This window comes from Rhineura floridana, chromosome 2 (assembly GCF_030035675.1).
Source record: "Rhineura floridana isolate rRhiFlo1 chromosome 2, rRhiFlo1.hap2, whole genome shotgun sequence".
NCBI lineage: Eukaryota > Metazoa > Chordata > Lepidosauria > Squamata > Rhineuridae > Rhineura > Rhineura floridana.
This window is the reverse complement of record NC_084481.1, coordinates 149,551,205-149,572,024: the sequence shown is the minus strand read 5'-3', so window position 1 is coordinate 149,572,024 and position 20,820 is coordinate 149,551,205. Positions and strand designations below refer to the sequence as shown.

The 20,820-nt window shown below is 38.8% G+C and overlaps 1 protein-coding gene across 4 annotated transcripts in view; it reads left to right on the top strand.

Moving 5' to 3' along the window:
- LRRC4C (leucine rich repeat containing 4C) overlaps positions 1-20,820 on the top strand; it is a 637,988-nt gene that overhangs the window by 331,959 nt on the left and 285,209 nt on the right. The window contains exon 1 of one of the 4 annotated variants that reach the window (XM_061613160.1): positions 3,063-3,121. The exons of the other annotated variants lie outside the window; for them this stretch is intronic. The gene's annotated coding sequence lies outside the window, so the exon portion shown is untranslated. Of the gene's footprint in view, positions 1-3,062; positions 3,122-20,820 lie in introns of those variants that run through there. 4 annotated transcript variants of the gene reach the window in all.

Here is a 20,820-nt window from a genome sequence, read left to right as displayed (position 1 = left end):
TCTTAACAGCCTCTCCTGTTTTTGTAAAACAGAAGAGAATAAATTAATAAAAGTAGTTACTTATACCCATGATCAGTTGCAAGGATAATTTGCCAGAGGTAAATAAACTGCTAATGTTTATGACAGAAGCAAACCACCAGTATGAAGTTCAAATATAGCAAACCTTCTGTTAGATTAGAATTGTGAAGCTTTCGCGACCACACCAGGGGAAAAAAGAGGCAAGACACAAAGGTTTGGGTTTATTTATTAAACTACTTATTAACTCCAAAGCAGATCTACATAGGGAAACAAGGTGTAGGATCAGATAATTAAACTGTATGTGAGCCAACCATGACAAGGGCCAGGGGTAGCCCTTCTTTTACCCCCTCCCTTAAGTCCCACCCTTTCAGGTGTGTAGGGAGGCCTTCCTTTTCCACCTCCTCCTAGAGCCACACAACTTCAGGCAGGTGTTACAGTAGGGCCCAAAGGTGTTCCCTAACCATGCCAGCAAGTCCCACAGACCTTGAAGGCAGATCTCGGGTCCACGCCCTTCCCCTTTAAAGGTGCCTAAGGACAACCTCATAACTTTCCATACTTACCTTGCAATGTGGCCAATTAACCTATTTAATGACTATCCTCACTAAGTAAACCCATCAGCACAGAGTAGGCGAAAAAAAACACCAGCAAAGCCAATCAGCTGACAGAGAAAAAAAAAACCCTACTCAAAAAGTAACCAGCCATATCCTGCACTGCCGGTGGGGTTCGAAGGGCAAGGCAGGCTTCAGTAGCCCACACATTAGCCCCACCCTCTCCCTGGCATTTAGTAAAGTATAGGAAACATAGGAAGCTGCTTTATACCAAGTCTGACCATTGCTCAATCTACCTCAGTACTGACTGACAAGGTTTCAGATAAGGATCTCTCCCAGCCCTAATTGGAGATACTGGGTATTGAATGTAAGGACTTTTGCATGCAAAGCATGTTCTCTGCCACTAAGCCATGACCCTCTTGTAAAAGTAAAGTCATTCTTGAAGGTAATATAACATTTAAAATACACTGCTGAACTATTTCTGTTACTGCTGGTGCTAACTTGCACAGGATCCCATCTCTTACCTCCCGGATTAAAAAGCAGGGAAATTCACTCATAGGCAAAAAACCTTGTGGTTTAAGAATGTACCTATAGCCCTCAGCTATTTCTATCAAACTTTAAAAAGCAGGGAGATTGGGCAGCTGTAGTGAATGCACCAGGGGAGCAGGACACCTGACCTCCTCTCTGAGATATTGGACTGCCCTACAAATTGGTCAAAATGCAAACACCATTTGGGCTGGTCTTTCACAGTCCAATCCACTTCCTGTGTAGCTTGGAAGAATTTGGTAACATGTGCCTCTGAGCATATGGTGAGTGGTGGCAACACCTGCAATCAGCCCAAATAATAGAAAGAAGACACGTGCTGTGCTGATCCTGTTTTAGCAGGGAGGAAGCAACATTATTAAGACAGTTGATATAGTTCAGATGGTCACTTTGAATATGTCTGATTTCCTTTGCAATTTTAGTGAAGTTTCCTATAGGAAATCATTTTCTTTTGTTTCTGTTTCTGTGAATATGTGAAGTACAGCAACACTTTGCAAAATTTACACTAAAAAAACTCCAAACATAATAATGGCACTGACTTCTGCAGAATAGTCTCCAGTGGACCTCAGGAGTGTCTCAATTTGCACAAGATAAAACAGTGGGAGGTGAAATATATTCTAGCAAAATGCTAGGTGTGCTCTATGTTTTTAATTGACTGTGCCCACCTTGCCTTAAATGAAGTGGTTTAAACATAGCAGGCTGAAAATATGCATCCTCTTTTTTCCAACAGCTAGAGTCATTGCCGAAGCAGCAACATATTGGAATCAGTCTGATTTTTCATCAAACTGCAGGTCCAAATTCCACTGTTAATGCACCCAAAATAGAAATAGAATATAACCTCCAATTTGAAACACAAAAGGCTGTTTTCATCATCATATAACACTGACCAATAAAAAGGCTTTGAAATTAATAAAAATAAATTTGACACAGATTTCTAGGATGAATAATGAGGGAAATAAAATTTTCTAGTTTAGATTCTCTGTAGAAACATTAATAACACAGGAAAGAAGCAAAGTAAGAAGAACACCAGCAAACATACAAAAATATAATTCTCTATCTTTGGAGATGGCAAGTGTTGCCACCACTCACCATATGCTCAGAGGCACATGTTACCAAATTCTTCCAAGCTACACAGGAAGTGGATTGGACTGTGAAAGACCAAGCCAAATGGTGATTGCATTTTGACCAATTTGTAGGGCAGTACAATATCTCAGAGAGGAGGTCAGGTCTCCTGCTCCCCTGGTGCATTCACTATAGCTGCCCAATTTCCCTGCTTTTTAAAGTTTGATAGAAATAGCTGTGGGCTATAGGTACATTCTTAAACCGCAAGGTTTTTTGCCTATGAGTGAATTTTCAGTGAGTCATGACAGCCTTTCCTAAGCTTTACTCCACTCCATTTCTTGCACATTGCCCTCTACTAGTCACCAACTAGTATCTCCCTTAACCATGTAAATTGTTTCATACCAGAAACTGATATTTGATTGACTCTCACCCACCTGAGTTGCTACAAGGCCTGGAGACATAGTAATGTCAGTTTCTCAGAAATGCACACACTAAATAATCATGTGGTTATTTCCAATTATGTTTTTCATTATTATTATTATCCATGTCAGAAAAAAGGATAATGTGAAACAACTTCTGTTTTGAGAAAGCAAAGCCTTGATGACAGCCATTCTGTCTCATCCTTTTGTGCACATATGGGTAAAGATGTACGTGCTGAAAGGTGGAGTGGGAGGTAACTCACATTATCTTTTACAGAGAGGAAAAAACCTTGTTTAGCACTCTAGCAAGTTCTGATTTGCAGCATTGTCTTTTCACAAAGATTCAAAATTTGACCTTTTCCTCTGACACTTCCTCTTTTTTTGTAAAATAAATCTTCTTTGGAGGACAATTCAATGTTATGGTGACTATTATATTTTGACTCTGCATTTTCTCCTTGATTTCAGGAACAAAAGGTATTCTGTGTTTTACTCCAAGGTGCTATATAATGTTCTGAGAATAATCAAAAGCAGGTATGTGTACACTTGGAATAATAAAAGGCCAGGGGTGACTGCTTTGAACTGAACGTGACAGGGATGAAGTTATAGAGGAGGCTCCCCCTCCACAGGACTGAAGTTAACATACTGATTTCCTACTTCATTCAGCTATTCTGCAGCAAGATGAGGGGCTCTACAGAATTATCAGTTCTGTCACCCTCTAGAAAACCACATAGAGCATTCAGAAATCCCTTGGATTCCATAAGTCCCTAGGGGGAGATCATCTTCATGGGTCCTCCACCACTGCAGGGGAGCAAGATCACTGTCATTTCAGGCTTGACCATGAAGTAGTCACATCATGACAATGGGGTAGTTTTACCACAGTAGAAAGACCAGATTGAGGTTATGCCCTGAATTATGTATCAGACCAGTGACATATTGAGACAACCCCATGGTTGTAATGGCAGCCATGAACATAAGAACATAAGAACATAAGAAGAGCCTGCTGGATCAGGCCAGTGGCCCATCTAGTCCAGCATCCTGTTCTCACAGTGGCCAGCCAGGTGCCTGGGGGAAGCCCACAAGCAGGACCTGAGTGCAAGAACACTCTTCCCTCCTGAGGCTTCCAGCAACTGGTTTTCAGAAGCATGCTGCCTCTGACTAGGGTGGCAGAGCACAGCCATCATGGCTAGTAGCCATTGATAGCCCTGTCCTCCATGAATTTGTCTAATCTTCTTTTAAAGCCATCCAAGCTGGTGGCCATTACTGCATCTTGTGGGAGCAAATTCCATAGTTTAACTATGCGCTGAGTAAAGAAGTATTTCCTTTTGTCTGTCCTGAATCTTCCAACATAAAGCTTCTTTGAATGTCCACGAGTTCTAGTATTATGAGAGAGGGAGAAGAACTTTTCTGTATCCACTTTCTCAATGCCATGCATAATTTTATACACTTCTATCATGTCTCCTCTGACCCGCCTTTTCTCTAAACTAAAAAGCCCCAAATGCTGCAACCTTTCCTCGTAAGGGAGTCGCTCCATCCCCTTGATCATTCTGGTTGCCCTCTTCTGAACCTTTTCCAACTCTATAATATCCTTTTTGAGATGAGGCGACCAGAACTGTACACAGTATTCCAAATGCGGCCGCACCATAGATTTATACAACGGCATTATGATATCGGCTGTTTTATTTTCAATACCTTTCCTAATTATTGCTAGCATGGAATTTGCCTTTTTCACAGCTGCCGCATACTGGGTCGACATTTTCATCGTGCTGTCCACTACAACCCCGAGGTCTCTCTCCTGGTCGGTCACCGCCAGTTCAGACCCCATGAGCGTATATGTGAAATTAAGATTTTTTGCTCCAATATGCATAATTTTACACTTGTTTATATTGAATTGCATTTGCCATTTTTCTGCCCATTCACTCAGTTTGGAGAGGTCTTTTTGGAGCTCTTCGCAATCCCTTTTTGTTTTAACAACCCTGAACAATTTAGTGTCGTCAGCAAACTTGGCCACTTCACTGCTCACTCCTAATTCTAGGTCATTAATGAACAAGTTGAAAAGTACAGGTCCCAATACCGATCCTTGAGGAACTCCACTTTCTACAGCCCTCCATTGGGAGAACTGTCCGTTTATTCCTACTCTCTGCTTTCTGCTTCTTAACCAATTCCTTATCCACAAGAGGACCTCTCCTCTTATTCCATGACTGCTAAGCTTCCTCAGAAGCCTTTGGTGAGGCAAGTCCCTGGCAAGTCCCTGGCAAGTCCTGCTAAAGCAGCCTCGGAAGGAATTTTGAACTTCTCAGACTGTTGTCCTTGAGATCTCCAACACAATCTTCAGGACCATCTCTTCTAGCCCACGTCGGGAGATTTCTCAGCAGTAGGTGGATGGTTCATCAAGAGTTTTCCTATTCTGTGTCTCTAGCCCAATGCCAAATGAAAGTCCTACACCAGAATGGAAGGGTCTCCTGGTTAGGGAGGTGAAATCCTTATGGAAAATAGCTACTACTCCATGCCCCCCTAGTCAAGGTTGGTGCTGCCTTATATACCCTGGTGAACAGAGCTAGGTCAGGCCACTCCCACCCATCTTATTCATTCTGGTCTCAGTGACACAGGTCAGGTCAGCTCTGTCATCTATGATGAGACCATGGATGATTGATGTTTCATTCTGGGCTGACCTGGTATAAAGCACACTGGATGAGAGGGTTGGTTGACTGGGCAACTTAGACCTTGTTGAGAGGAGGAAAGGTTGGCCAAGGTTAGAAAATACCTTGTTTAGTGTTCAGAAGTATTGATTTATTGTTACTTTACGTTGACTGTAGGTTATATTTGCTTATATTATTTTCCCTATAAGATATAGGGAACTCTCTTATATACTGTATTATATTTTGTTTGTGAATGTAAAGGAAAGCATCCATATATTCTAAATAAAACATTTTATCCTAGCTTGGTATCATGAGTCAAAGAAAGCCATGCATTCACACAGTGGTTCTCTTGGCACATGGCCATATCTTGCTCATTAGGAAGTGGAAACAAAACATTAGCAAAAGGGCGCAATGTTCTATTATCCATCAATGTTTGCTGAGGTCAAGCCTCCTTTTAAGGGAGGAAAAGCTATGCAAACCAGAGTGCTGTGAACATTTTGATAACCTTTAAACATAAGGGGACAGTTCCAGAGTTGCATTTAGTGGAGTTCTACTAGAGGTGGATGAGGAGGCAACAATGTGATCACCAAGTCCTCATTTCCCTTGCAACCCTCTGTGCCTGCTGAAAAGCTGTTCCAGAGCAACATGGGAGGCAGGCAGCACATGGGGAAAAAGGACATAGCAAATATTTCCTCCCGCTTCCAGGAGTGAGTAGTCTACACTGGATCCTGGCACTTTCCAGGAATGGGAGGACTCTTTCCATCCATGTAACAGCCAATCTGCATCCAATCCACTGTTTCTACAGCATAGCTGCATCCATGCACATAATGACTTGGATTTATAGAGCTCCTTGCCCAAGTAGAAGGCCACCCACCCCAAATTCAGACTTCATTGCCCCATTGCATACAGTACTATTCTAGAGGATCCCCCCAAAATTAGGAGCTTGCAGTGAGCACAAGGACTTCAGTGAGAAAGCCCCATTATGTGAGCAGAGTCCCCCTTGCCTTGGTGTAAGTGTGCGATTCTTTCTTGTGTTTTTTTGTTTAGAAAATCCTGTAAGTCCTTGTTTGGCTAAAATTATTGGTATTGACAATATAGTAAGCAGCAGCCATCAAGTAAATAATTATTAAAGTAATCTGATTAAATATGGAGTACATCAACCTGCCATGCGCTGCATGCAGTCAGGAAGAACTGCTGATAACAAGGACGCTGCAAAATCAAACATGAATTCCTTTGCTTTTGCCCTAAGAATAGTAGAAGAATGTTTTCTGATGTGCCTGTGCTGTAAGATAAAAACCCCAGAAGTCTTAGCTATATTATTATCATTCTGAACCTCGGTATCATTTGTAGAAGAAGGGATTATCTAACCCTTTGGGATGTGAAGCTAGGTCAATAGGACAAAGATACAGGGTTTGGGATACAGACTTACAGAGAAATCCTAAGTAGAGCCAGCTGGTAGAATTTAAGTTAAGCCACCATAAGTTACCCTTATCTCAAACTACATTCAGGAGTGGGGCTCCTGGCGGCTGAGGTGGCTGGAGCCTAGCAGAGGGAAAACAAGTCTTTAAAATACAGTTTGACTTGCAAGGCCTTTTTGCTGGTGTAAGTTCTGCTGGGCTGCCAGGTCACATGACTGATCTGAAAGAGGTTTGAAGTAGGGGTAAGTTTTTCCTTGCCATATCCCACCCCTGTCATGCCCCCACCTCACAAATCCTTTAAAAAAAAAACTTATTCTGATGTTAATTCTGCCTGCTTAAGTTCCACCAGCTGAGCCCTGGTTGAGTCAGCATGGTCCAGGCTCAGAGGGTTTGAGGGAGTTATGCTGCCATATCCCCAGCTAAACCAGGATGAGGGAGTTATGCCAGTGTAGCCCCAGCTCAGCCAGGAAAACCCAAGATCCACCTATTCCAAACTTGCTCAACCAGGCAGATCTTAGGTTTGGATTGCGCTGTAAATGTAACTACTTATCCAAACACCACTATGTCCAGCTGGTGGCTTCTCACTGCGTTTCACTGGTTTCCTACCTCTGGACGGGATGCAGTTAACAAGAAAAACAGTGTTTTTCTTCCCTGCAGAGATTTTCTCTATGCTGGGTAATCCTGCACTGATGTTGTGTTTCCTGAATAAGACCTTCCAATACTTCTTGGAAGTTCACTCATTCACATTGATGGTTCCCTCTTCCTTTGAGACTGTTTGTCATTCCAGTTGATTTTTGGGGGCTCAGATCCCATCAATGGCTTCCTTTCACCAAGTAATTCAATCAGCATTTGCAGCAAAATCCATGCCAGACGCTGTCTTCAATAGGATTTATTTACATAATCTGACAAACATGTGGACGGGCCTGTGGCAATGAAGGGTTTTCTCTGCCCCTTAATGGTTCTGGATGTGACGGCAACACTCTTGAGATGATACATGATTGGCTAAATCTGAAGTGGACCACCTTCTCAGTGCAAAGGTTTTCCAACATGAGAATTGGAACCATGGCCAATCATAGCCTGAAGTCAGTTTTAATTTCACCTCCAGGAGCACTTGAAGGGAATTATTTAGACCTTTTCAATTTGGCTTCAAGCCCAGTTTTGGAACGGAAACAGCTTTGGTTGCCTGATGGATGTTCTTTGGCAGGAGATGGTCAGGAGGTTTGATGCTATCAACCATTATATCCTGTGAGTTGGAAGTTGGAGGCAAAGTGACACAGTAGTTCTGTTCCTACATGCAGGACTGATTCCAGAAAATGGAGCTGGAGGACTTCTGCTCAACCCCATGGCATTTATGCTGTGGGGTCCCACGTCTTGTCCACATGCTTTTTAATGTCTATATGAAGCTGCTGAAGGAAGTCATCAGGAGATTTGGATTGAGGTGTCAGTTCTGTTTATAATTGTCATCTGAGGCTGTGCAGGTACTATGATACTGCCGAGAAGCATTAATGTGTCATATGGGGACTAATACACTGAGTCTGAATCGTGACAAGATCAGGTCCAGAAATTTGGAAGGCAACCTCTTTTGGATAAGGTTGTACTCCCCCTAAAATAACAAATGTGTCTGGTGGGTAACTTAGCCTAGTTATGTCACTGGAGTCACAGTGGCCTCAATGGCACAGAATACCTTTGTCCAGCTGTGGGTGGTTTACCAGCTATGGCCATTCTTGGATAGAAATAACTTAACTATCATGGCCAATGCTCTGGTAATCTCCTATTTGGATTATTTAATGCTTTTTACATGGTGCTGTCATTGAAAATGGTTTGGAAGCTGCAATTAATGTTGCTTCTAGAATGTTGACTGGGCTAGCTAGTAGGGGATATATCACAGTGATCTTAAAAGATTTGCATTTGCTTCCTGTTTGCTTCTGGGCTGAATTTAAGATTCTGGTGTTGACCTATAAAGCCATAAACAACTTGGGGTCCATGTTTCTGAATGAATGTTTCTCCCTCTATCAGCCTCCCTGGATCCATAGATCGGGGGGAGCCTTTTTATTGCCCCTCCATTGGAATAGATACATCAGGTGACGGTGATGACAAAATATAAGGCCTTCTATGTGGTGGCTCCCTGGCTGTGGAATGCCCTCCTCCTGGAAGTACACCTGGTGCCAATGCCAGGCAAAGGCTTACTTGTTTGCTTAGTCACAGCTGCCATTGAATACTGAGGAAAGCTTTGTGACTGTTTTATGATGCATTTTAGTGTTGTTTTTATCTGTTCTTATTGCTGTGATTTTTTTTAAAAAAATCATGTTGTAATCTGCTCTGTGGGCATCATGACAATCAGTATGGACTGAACTCCTCCTAATGCCACAATAATATGAAAAGTTTGAATTATATAGCTGTTCTCAGTTTCATAGTTATATTCTCTTTCAATTTCTACCTCATGCATGGATTAGTTTTAAGGCAGCCCAACCTTCCTTTTATTCCTGATCTTCCCACTAGATTCTCTATGATTCCAGTAAAAAACGAAATCCTTCCAAATTTAACATTGTAAAACACAACCAACATGTTTCGTTATCGCAGTAGCTATCTTGAACTGCTACTGTGTCATTTCCTTAGAGCCCAAAGCATCTTGTTATTTCTGACATTTCATTCGGATTGTGTTTGGAATTTTTCTTTCATAAAAAGAGATTCACTTTCAGTATTACCTGCCAATAAATGAGACCTTTAGGATATATGCATCATCTGAAAAGAAATTACAACACTTCTTTTTGAAATCTACTTTTATTCTACACTATATCCATCTATGTTTTTGGCATGACCTTAAATGTCAATCAAGAAAATCTCTTCTGTCTAATAACAATGCATATTTATGTAGTCATTTTAATCCAGAAGGATCCAAAGGCTTTTGCATACAAAATAAGGATGATGTAAAAATTCTCAAGTTTCAAGTCCTGGTACAAATTCAGTTGTTTCACAGGAATGTATATTAGGATATGAGATTAGACTTGCCTCAGCTGCATCCAATTTCAGCACTTCTCAATATTTAAAGGAAATAAAAGAACTTGGGTTGGACCCCACTGCCCAAAACATAGCTTTTACTTCCCTAGGAGTTGGCAAAGAAATCATTTGAGAGGGTCAAGGCAGCCTGATTGCTATTACAAAAAAAAAATAAAGAATGGATATTTGTACAACTCTTTCAAAAAAAAGGAGAACCCAAACAATAGCCCCAATAGTTAAAGCATTTCCATGCAACACAGAGAGGTGTCATTTGGCACACATGTAACATGAGCTCAATACACAATAGCCCTCTTCAGGCATTACAAAGTTGTAAACATGTACAATACGTGGAGATTTGAGTGGTAAGCTCTGAAGGGGTTTGTAAGCATGTTTGTCTGCTTCACAATCAACATATCAAGGTTGGGATGGAGGAGGGAAGGCCAGTGTGCATGGCCTGACACATCATGCCTACTTTGGAATACCTGAAAATTAGACAATTTTGTACCTAAGAAAACAATACTTCCCCTTTAGTACCAATGGAAAGAAATGGGATTTCCATCTCTTCCTGCCTAATGGGGAACCTAATGGGAGGAAGGAGGATACTTTATGTACAACATGGACAGCAAGTGGCAATGATTATTCTGATGATGATGTATGGGAGTCATAGGCCAGCATTCTATCACCTATAGGTTAGACTGTGATGTCAAGACAGAGCTAGCACATGTGGAAAACTCGCAACACTCAAGTTATATAGTGTGATTTCCCCCCCAGATATATCTTATATTCATTAATATGCAAAAAACCTTGCAATTTAAGAGTATACCTATAGCCAACAGATATAAAACTTTAAAAAGAAGGGAAGCTAGGCAGCTATAGTGAATGCAATAGGGGAACAGGAGACCAGACCTCCTCTCTGAGATACTGTACTGCCCCACAAATTTGTAAAAATGCAAACATAATTTGGGTTCATCTTTCACAGTCCAATCTACTTCCTGTGTAGTTTGGAAGAATTTGGTAACGTGCCTCTGAGTATATGGTGAGTGGTGGCAATACCTGCCATCTCCAAAGATGGAGAATTACATTTTTGTATGTTTGTTGGTGTTCTTCTTACTTTGTTTCTTTTCTGTTACTACTGCTTCTACAGAGAATCTGACCGAGAAAATTATATTTCTCTCATTATTCATCCTAGAAATCTGTGTCAAATTTATTTTTATTAATTTCAAAACCTTTTTTTGTCAATGTCATATGATGGTGAAGACAGCCTTTTGTGTTTCAAACTGGAGGTTATGCTCCATTTCTATTTTGGGTGCATTAACAGTTGAATCTGAAATTGCAGTTTGATGTAAAATCAGACTGATTACAATATGTTGCTACTTAAGCGATGACTCTAGCTGTTGGAAAAAACAAACTTGGCCTGCCCAAGATGCTTAAACTACTCCTTAAGGAAAGATGAGCATGGCCAATAAGAAACATAGAGCACACAGATAATTTTGCTAGAATATATTTCACCTCCCATTGTTTTATGTTGTGCAAACTGAGGCGCTCCTCATGTCCATTGGAAACTATTCTGCAGAACAATCAGTGCCATTTTTGCACAATTGTTTTTGGAGCTTTTTCTTAGTGTTGCAAAGTGTTGCTGTATTTCACATATCCACAGAAACAGAAGCAAAAGAGAATGATTTACTAAAGGAAACTTCAATAAAATTGCAAAGTAAATCAAACATATTTAAAGGAAAGCAAAAGCAAAAGGAGATAGTAACATGGTCAGAACCCTAAACGCAACAATACAGCAACTTTTACGTAGGGACAAAGAGAACTATTACAATAGTTATTGTATAGAAATAGAAGAGGACAACAAAAAGGGAACAACAAGAGCCCTATTCCAAAAGATTAAAGAAATGAAAGGGAAATTTAAACCAAGAGTAAGGATGCTGACTAATCAACAGGGAACACACTGACTGAGCGAGATGAAAGAAAAGGAAGATGGAAGCAATACACTGAAGAACTCTATAAAAGAGATGCCAGACTCATTCATGGAGGAACCGTATGATAAAGAACCAGAAATTCTAGAATGTGAGGTGAAAGCTGCTCTTAAAATACTTGGAAGAAAGAAATCACCAGGAACAGATGGCATACCAATAGAGTGGCTACAAGCTACTGAGACTGAATCTGTCTAAATTTTGACAAAAATTAATCAAGATATATGGAAAACTAAACAATGCCCCACAGACTGGAAATGTTCAATATACATCACAATTCCAAAGAAAGGGGATCCCAGGGAATGCAGTAATTATTGAACTATTGCCTTAATATCCCATGCAAGTAAAGTAATGCTCAAGATTCTACAACAAAGGCTCTTACCATATATGGAGCAGAAATGCCAGACGTCCAAGCTGGATTTAGAAAGGGAAGAGACACCAGAGATCATATTGCAAACATACGTTGGATAATGGAACGGACCAAGGAATTTCAGAAGAAAATCACCCTGCGCTTTATAGATTACAGCAAAGCCTTTGACTGTGTAGATCATGAAAACCTATGGAATGCTTTAAAAGAAACGGGGGTGCCTCAGCATCTGATTGTCCTGATGCGCAACCTATACTGTGGACAATAGGCTACTGTAAGGACAGAATATGGAGAAACCGATTGGTTCCCCATTGGAAAGGGTGTGACAGGGTTGTATTATGTCACCCTATTTATTCTATACACAGAACATATCATACAGAAAGCGGGGTTGGACCAAGATGAAGGAGGTGTGAAAATCAGAGGGAGAAATATCAATACTTTAAGATATGCAGACAATACCATACTCTTAGCAGAAACCAGTAATGATTTCAAATGAATGCTGATGGAAGTTAAAGAGGAAAGCACAAAAGCAGGACTATAGCTGAATGTCAAAAACACTAATGAAAACAGATTTATTTAACTTTAAAGTTGATAATGCGGACATTGAACTTGTCAAGGATTATCAATACCTTGGCATAGTCATTAACCAAAATGGAGACAATAGTCAAGAAATCAGAAGAAGGCTAGAACTGGGGAGGGCAGCTATGTGAGAACTAGAGAAGGTCCTCAAATGCAAAGATGTATCGCTGAACACTAAAGGCAGGATCATTCAGACCATGGTATTCCCGATCTCTGTGTATGGATGTGAAAGTTGGACAGTGAAAAAAATGGATAAGAGAAAAATCAACTCATTTGAAATGTGGTGTTGGAGGAGACCTTTGGGGATACCATGGACTGCAAAAAAGACAAATAATTGGGTGTTAGAACAAATTAAACCAGAATTATCACTAGAAGCTTAAAATGATGAAACTGAGGTTATCATAGTTTGGACACATAATGAGAAGACATGATTCCGTAGAAAAGACAATAATGCTGAGAAAAACAGAAGGGAGTAGAAAAAGAGGAAGACCAAACAAGAGATGGATTGATTCCATAAAGGAAGCCACAGAGCTGAACTTACAAGATCTGAACAGGGTGGTTCAAGACAGATGATCTTGGAGGTCACTGATTCATAGGGTCGCCATAAGTCATAGTCGACTTGAAGGCACATAACAACAACAACATCTGAACTATATCAGCTGTCTAAATATTGTTGCTTCCTCCCTGCTAAAACAAGAGCAGCAGATCAGCACAGCACATGTCTTGTTTCTGTTATTTGGGCTGATTGCAGGTGTTGCCACTACTCAGCATATGCTCAGAGGCACTTGTTACCAAATTCTTCCAAGCTGCACAGCAAGTAGATTGGACTGTGAAAGACCAACTCAAATTGTGTTTGCATTTGTGAAAATTTGTAGGGCAGTACAATATCTCAGAGAGGAAGTCAGGTCTCCTCTGGTGCATTCACCAAAGCTGCCCAATTTCCCTGCTTTCTAAAATTTGATAGAAATATCTGTTGGGTACAGGTAAGTTCTTAAACCACAAGTTTTTTTTTGCCTATTAGTGAATTTCTCCGCTTTTCAATCTAAGAGGGAAGAAATTGGATCCTGTGTAAGTTTTCTGAGAATGGATTGATCATTTGCATGCTTATTGAGTTCAGTGGGATTTACTCCTCTGCAATCATGCTTGGATAGGTGAAACTGACCACAGGGGATGGCAAGGGGAGGAGGGGGAGGGGAGCAGGCAGGAAGGGAAGGGCAGGGTTGATCATTTGCATGTTTATTGAGTTCAGTGGGATTTACTCCTGTGCAATCATGCTTAGGATAGGTAAAAGTGACAATGCGGAGGGAGGCCTGGAGTGGGCAGGGGAGGAGGAAAAAGGAAGCATGGAGGAAGGAGGGGAGAGGGTAACGGAAGGTCTGATCATTTGCATGCTTATTGAGTTCAATGGGATTCACTCCCATGCAATCATGGCTAGGATAGAGTTTCTAGGAGATGCCCCTTTCTCCTCACAGAGCTTCAATCAGAGCTCCTGAATGCTAAACTACTCTGGCCACTGGAGCTCTATCAGGAGAATAAGAGTCTCCTCTCAGCACCCTTTGCAAACTGCACTTCCCAGGATTCTTTGAGGGAAGCCATGACTGTCTCAAGTGAAATCAAAGTCTGGTATGGGTGTGGCCCCTTGATTAGGCAAGCCCAGCAGCTGTGAGTCTGGCTTTTAGAACACTGACATTTGGTTCTTACTGAGCATGCCTGTCTTTATCATTGAGTTCAATGCTAAATTAAAAACCATCCAGTTATTGTTTTAACTTTTAAACTGCAGAAGATGAACGTCAGAGTATGGGGCAAGGTCAATAATAAGATTACATGTACTCTGTAAACATGGCTGATTTTTAATTCCAACAAATTATGAGAAGTCTGTCCGAAAAAAGTCCAAAAGGGGTCTGGTTTCTCTCTCTCCTTTTACACTTTGAACTCTCAATTCTCTCTTACTGTTCTGTGCATCACCATGAAAATTTAGAGAGTTGTTAAGCAAGAGTTTCTGAGTTCAGGACTATATGTTTTGTTTTGAAATGAGCTTATGGGAAGAATCAGAATGGCATGGGGGGTATTTTCAATTTAACATTGCAGAATGCCAAGAATCCATGCTGACTGTAGTATACAGCCACTCTCTGTGGCTGTATAGTAAGGATAAGTGTGCCTCATGTGCATAGTCATTGTTAGGATATTTCCTGATAAGCAGAGCATTGAAATTTGGTATAATATCATCCCAAACAGCCTGACTGGTATTAGTAAGAAGGAAAATTCTGAAGACAGGACATTTGTGCACTTCTTCCGAAACCCAGGAGAACCCAAAGTATACACCCAATGCTTAAAGCATCCAATTGCTGGAATTCCCTTCCACTGGATGTGCACTTGGCACCTACGTTATACTCACTTTGGTAACATGCCAGTGCACACCTTTTTACCCAGGCTTTTGGGAGTGGCTGAATGTGAATTATCCCTTCTGTCTGATGCTGTATTGTTTTAATTTTTTATTGGTGTTTTAAACTTTTTGATTTTGTTAGATATGATCATATTTGTATCCTTATTGGGTGGTATTCAAGAATAGTCCTACTTAGAGTACACCCATTGAAGTTAATGGACATGACTAACTTCGGTTCATTAATTTCAGTGGGTCTGCTCTAAATAGGACTAAGGTGAATGCAACCAATTGTACTCCACCCTAGGAATTTTTTTTTTTATATAATTTTTATTCAAATTTTTCCAAAAACAAACAAAACAGAGTCAAAAAAACATAACAATACAACAACAAAAAATGAAAATAAAATAGTTGACTTCCGATTTGTCACAGATCAGCTATAAGTATATAATATACATCAAACCTGTCCCTTAATATATACATACAGAATCCCTTTTCTCCATAGGCTGTCTTAATTAATCGTCAAATCCCAGTATCATCATTTTATTTTGATCTTTCAACAAAAAGTCTAAGAGAGGCTTCCATTCCTTAAGAAATGTATCTGTCGATTTTTCTCTAAGTAAACATGTCAATTTATCCATTTCTACTAAGTCCATTAATTTCAATAGCCATTCTTCCATTGTTGGTGTTGATTCCATTTTCCACTTTTGTGCATATAATAATCTTGCTGCCGTAATCATATATAATATTATTCTTCCATATTTCTTTTCTATTTGTTTATCCATAAAACCCAATAAAAAAAATTCTGGTTTTGACTGAATATTTATCTTTAGAATTTTTTGCATCTTCCTACCTATCTGTGCCCAAAATGATTTTGCCTTTTTACATAACCACCACATATGATAAAATGATCCTTCTTGTTGTTTACATTTCCAACAAACATTAGAAACATTACTATACATTTTTGACAACTTTTCTGGAGTCATGTACCAACGGTACATCATTTTATAAAAATTTTCTTTAAGATTATAGCATAGTGTAAATTTCAAACCTTTTTTCCACATATTTTCCCATTGATCCATTTGTATATTATAACCAAAATTTTTTGCCCACTTTACCATACACTCTTTTACTTGTTCTTCCTCCATATCCATTTTCAATAAGAGTTTATACATTTTCGCAATTATATTTTCATCATTTGTACACAGTCCTATTTCAAAATCAGATTTACTTATTTCAAACCCATACATTTTCTTGTCCATTTTATATCTTTCTAACAATTGTAAATAGGCAAACCATTGAAAACTATATCCTTCCTTTGTCAGTTGTTCTCTCTCTTTCATTGTATATTCTCCATGTACATTTTCTAATAGTTCTTGATAAGTTAACCATTTCTCTTTTCCAGCCATTTCTCTTCTATAAAACGCTTCTTGACTTGAGACACATAATGGTATTTTCGAATAAAACCTTGGTTTATATCTATTCCATATTTTCAACAGAGGACGTCTTATAAAATGATTGTTAAAGTCTACATTTACTTTTACTTTGTCATACCATAGATATCCATGCCATCCCCACTTCAAATTATGGCCCTCCAAATCCAATAGTCTTTTATTCCTCAATAAGATCCATTCCTTTATCCAGACTAGACAGCAGGCAGCAAAATAAAGTCTCAGATTTGGTAATCCAAGTCCTCCTCTTTCTTTGGCATCTTGTAGTAATTTAAATTTGACTCTTGGTTTTTTTCCTTGCCATACAAATTTAGAGATATCTTTTTGCCATTGTTTAAAAGGTAAATCAGAGGATATTACAGGTATTGTTTGAAACAAAAACATCATTCTCGGTAATACATTCATTTTTATCACAGATATTCTACCCATTAATGACAGTTGTAGTTTATCCCATCTTAGCAAGTCTTTCTTAATCTCTGTCCATAATTTTTCATAATTATTATGAAACAACTTTGAATTTTTATTTGTCATAATGATACCTAAATATTTCAACTTTTTCTCTGTTGTAAAATCTGTCTTGTCCATTAACTCTTTCTGTTCCCTTAAAGTTAAATTTTTCACCAACATCTTTGTTTTTTGATTGTTGATCTTAAATCCTGCTAACGGTCCAAATTCTTTTAATTTGTCCATCAATACATTAATTCCTTCCAAAGGGTTTTCTAGTACAATTATCAAATCATCAGCAAATGCTCTCAATTTATATTCTTCTTTTTTTATCTTTAATCCCGAAATTCTTTTATCTTGCCTTATATCTCTAAGCAGCACTTCTAAGACCAGAATAAATAAAAGAGGAGATAAAGGACATCCCTGTCTTGTACCCTTTTGTATTTCACCCTAGGAATTTTTGTGATGGGTGGGTGACACATATTCATAATTAATTTAATAAATAAATATAAAAATAAATTCCAGGCATCAGAAAGCTGACATTTAATACACATGTAGCTGAAGACACAATGGAAATTAGAAAAGTCTGAAAATGAAACAAATTTTCACCTGTCAGTTGAAACTTGAGGCATGAAGCTTCATAAAAGAGGCTCCTATTCTACCACAAAGCAAGACAAACCACCTGTAAAGTGGAGCTTTGGCCTATGAGGTTCTGTCACCAATCCAGTCTCAGCTTTGGGGGTGTGGAGAGTTTGAGTTTCAGCAAGGAACACAGATGAGCTTAGTTTATTAAATGGCACTCAATATGTGCTTCAAATGGTTGATTCTTACTACTTAAAGTAATTAACAAATTAAAACAGAAAAACAATTGGTATGGGGTAAATAAATACATACTAAATGGTGTCATCAGCACTTTGTTATTATGCATTGTCAGAATGGTCAACATTCACACTAATCAGAAAAGGCTTGGTGCCTTCAGAAGACACACATAGGGGTGTTGCTTTATGCACAAGTGTCAAAGAGACTTGATGTCCATTTTTACAGCATCCCTAAATGTAACTCACTTCATCTCTGGAATGCAAAAGCAAAAGGGATAATGTACCAGCTGGGCTACACTGCATAACATAAGTAGCATAAATTGACAAGGAAATTTGCACTTCACAAAATGTAGTTTTTTAAAGTATGAAATTATCCATGCTGGAATGCAGTTAGGGCACCAGTATACTGTCTGCACCTGCAGAATTTTAGAAACATCCTAACACCTGGCTAATAATTTTAGAGATATATTCTCCACTGTCTGTAAGTCTTGTGTTAACAGATGCTATTTTCCCCTGTTAGAATAAAAATTTCATGTTGTTTCTTCCTGTTCTGTATTCAAAGCTCCTGTGTGGCATCCCCCCCCCCGAGATAAAAGAATGGTAAGGCATATTCCTCATAAAACAATCGTTGATGTATGGATTAGAGCAAATGCTATCCCTGTTTTTCCAAAACTGCATTACATTTCCCTCACCGCTTCAGCCCAAAGTTTTAGAATAGTAAATTCAGCACCAAGGACAGGACAGCATCTGCCACAATGCTGAGTTTTTCTGCAGTGTCCCTATCTTCCCAGTAAGTTCTCACACTTATGTTGTTCAGCTCCTCATAGAGTCTAAGAAGAATAATTCACTAATAGGCAAAAAAACCCATTGAGGTTTAAGAACTTACCTATAGTCAACAGATATTTCTATCAAACTTTAAAAAGCAGGGGAATTGGGCAGCTTTAGTGAATGTACCACTCCTGTATAGTGCAGGAGGCACATGTTACCAAATTCTTTCAACCTACACAGGAAGTGGATTTGACTGGGACTTCCGTGAAGGGTGACTTCGCTTGTGCCTGCTTTTGAGACGGGCTCCCACCTCAAAAGAAGCTTATTCAGATATAAATCAGTCAGAACATTTTTTTTTTTGACTGATGAAATTTCTCCCGGGCAGGGAGAAACGTAGAGATCAACTTCAAAAGCCTGTTTTTGTTGGGAGGACTGGATTTCATTAATTTATGAGAAAAGGTCCAGCCAGCAATGCTGGACGGACTTCCGAACAAGCTCTATCTGATTAATGCGATACGTTTATCTTTTCTTCAAAGAGAAAACGGACTAACAGGCAAGCACCCTTCTTTCTATTATTTTTTTTACTTGGTTTAAATTGTTGCAGCAAAAAGAGATTTGTCAAATGAATCAGCTTTAAAGAACTTCTGGGTGAGCTATAACTCTTCTCTGTTATTCACGAAATTAACAGCTTATCTCTGTTTCTATTGCAAAAAGCTGTCCTAGAAGTGCATTCTAAAGATATAAACAGAAGAGGGATTTCTATTCCGAGGAACATTATATTGTCTGGGACTATTCTCTTTTTGGTCTATTTTATTTTGACGAATCTGCTTCTTCACGACGCCACTAACTGTTTTGATGCTGGGAACTAAATTTGTTTTGTATTCTTGAACATAGAGAGATAAGGCAGGCTGCTCTGTTTATACTGTGATGTCATCAAGCCTGGAATATTAACCCAATTGTTGCTGAAATAAGAAGTGGTTCTTCTTTATTTTTGTTTTGTTTTGTTTTCGTGGTTTTAAAAATGGCAATCAAGAAAGTGGCTGAGAATCTGGAAGTAATTATGTTTCAGAAAATAATGGATGAGATTGAGATAACGAAACAAACCCTGCGACAGGGCAGTAAGGAGCTGAAAATTGAACTGAGCAAAATGACGCAGGAGCTTAAAGAAATAGGGGATCCTGTGAGAGAGGAGAATGAGATCAGAGATGAGAAAAGAAAAAATAAAGGGAAGATACAAGCCCTGGAGATTGGAACAAATGTGGAATTGGAAAAAGATCTGGAGTTTATGGATATTAGAAATAAAATCTACTGTTTGGAATTTAACGTTATCTCTGAAGAAATTAATGAAGATATTAGAGATAAAATTATCAATGGCTTGGATAATCTTCTGGACTGGAATGACGTGATGGAGCTTGATATAGAGAAAATCTATGGAATTAACTGCAGCCATGTGACAATGGAAAAACTCTCAAGAGATGAGCCAGTGCATTTTGTAAAAAAGAACAGAGATATGACTTTACAACAATATTTCAGCAACTTATTCAGAATTGATGGCAAGAAAATATTTGGGATAGAGGAAATTCCCATCAGACTCTTATTATATGACTATGGCTATGACAGCAAGATTATTATGGAATACTGATAATGGAAGATTGGACACTGAAATTACTGGACTTAATAGGACTATGGAAGATGGAAGATGGAATTAATAGGGATAATGGAATAATGGCTATTGAAATTATTGGACCTAACAGATTTTGATGAGATGGATTAATCAATATGTTTATTTGGACTATGGTTATGACAATAAGATTATTATTATTATTAACGAGATGGATTAATCGACATGTTTATTTGGAGAAAAATTGATAGATATATTTCTTAAAGAATTGAAACCTCTCTTTGACTTTTTGTGGAAAGAATAAAGTAATGTTTATGAGATTTGATGATTAATTAAGATAACTACTGGAGGAAAGTGATTTTATAATATAATTTAAGAGACAGGATTGTTATATATTGTAGACCTATAACTGATTTGATCTGCGACAAATGGGAAGTCAACATTTTATTTTTTTGTTTAATCATTTTTGTTTTGTTTTGTTTTTTGTCTTTGAATGTTTTATGATTTTGTTTTGTATGTTTTATGAAAATTTGAATAAAAATTATTGTAAAAAAAAAAAAGGAAGTGGATTTGACTGTGAAAGACCAACCCAAATTGTATTTGCATTTTGACAAATTTGTAGGGCAGTACAATATCTCATAGAGGAGGTCAGGTCTCATGCTCCCCTGGTGCATTCAATATAGTGGCCCAATTTCCCTGCTTTTCGAAGTTTGATTAAAAAAAATCAATCTGTTGGCTCTAGATACGTTCTTAAACTGCAAGGTGTTTTTTT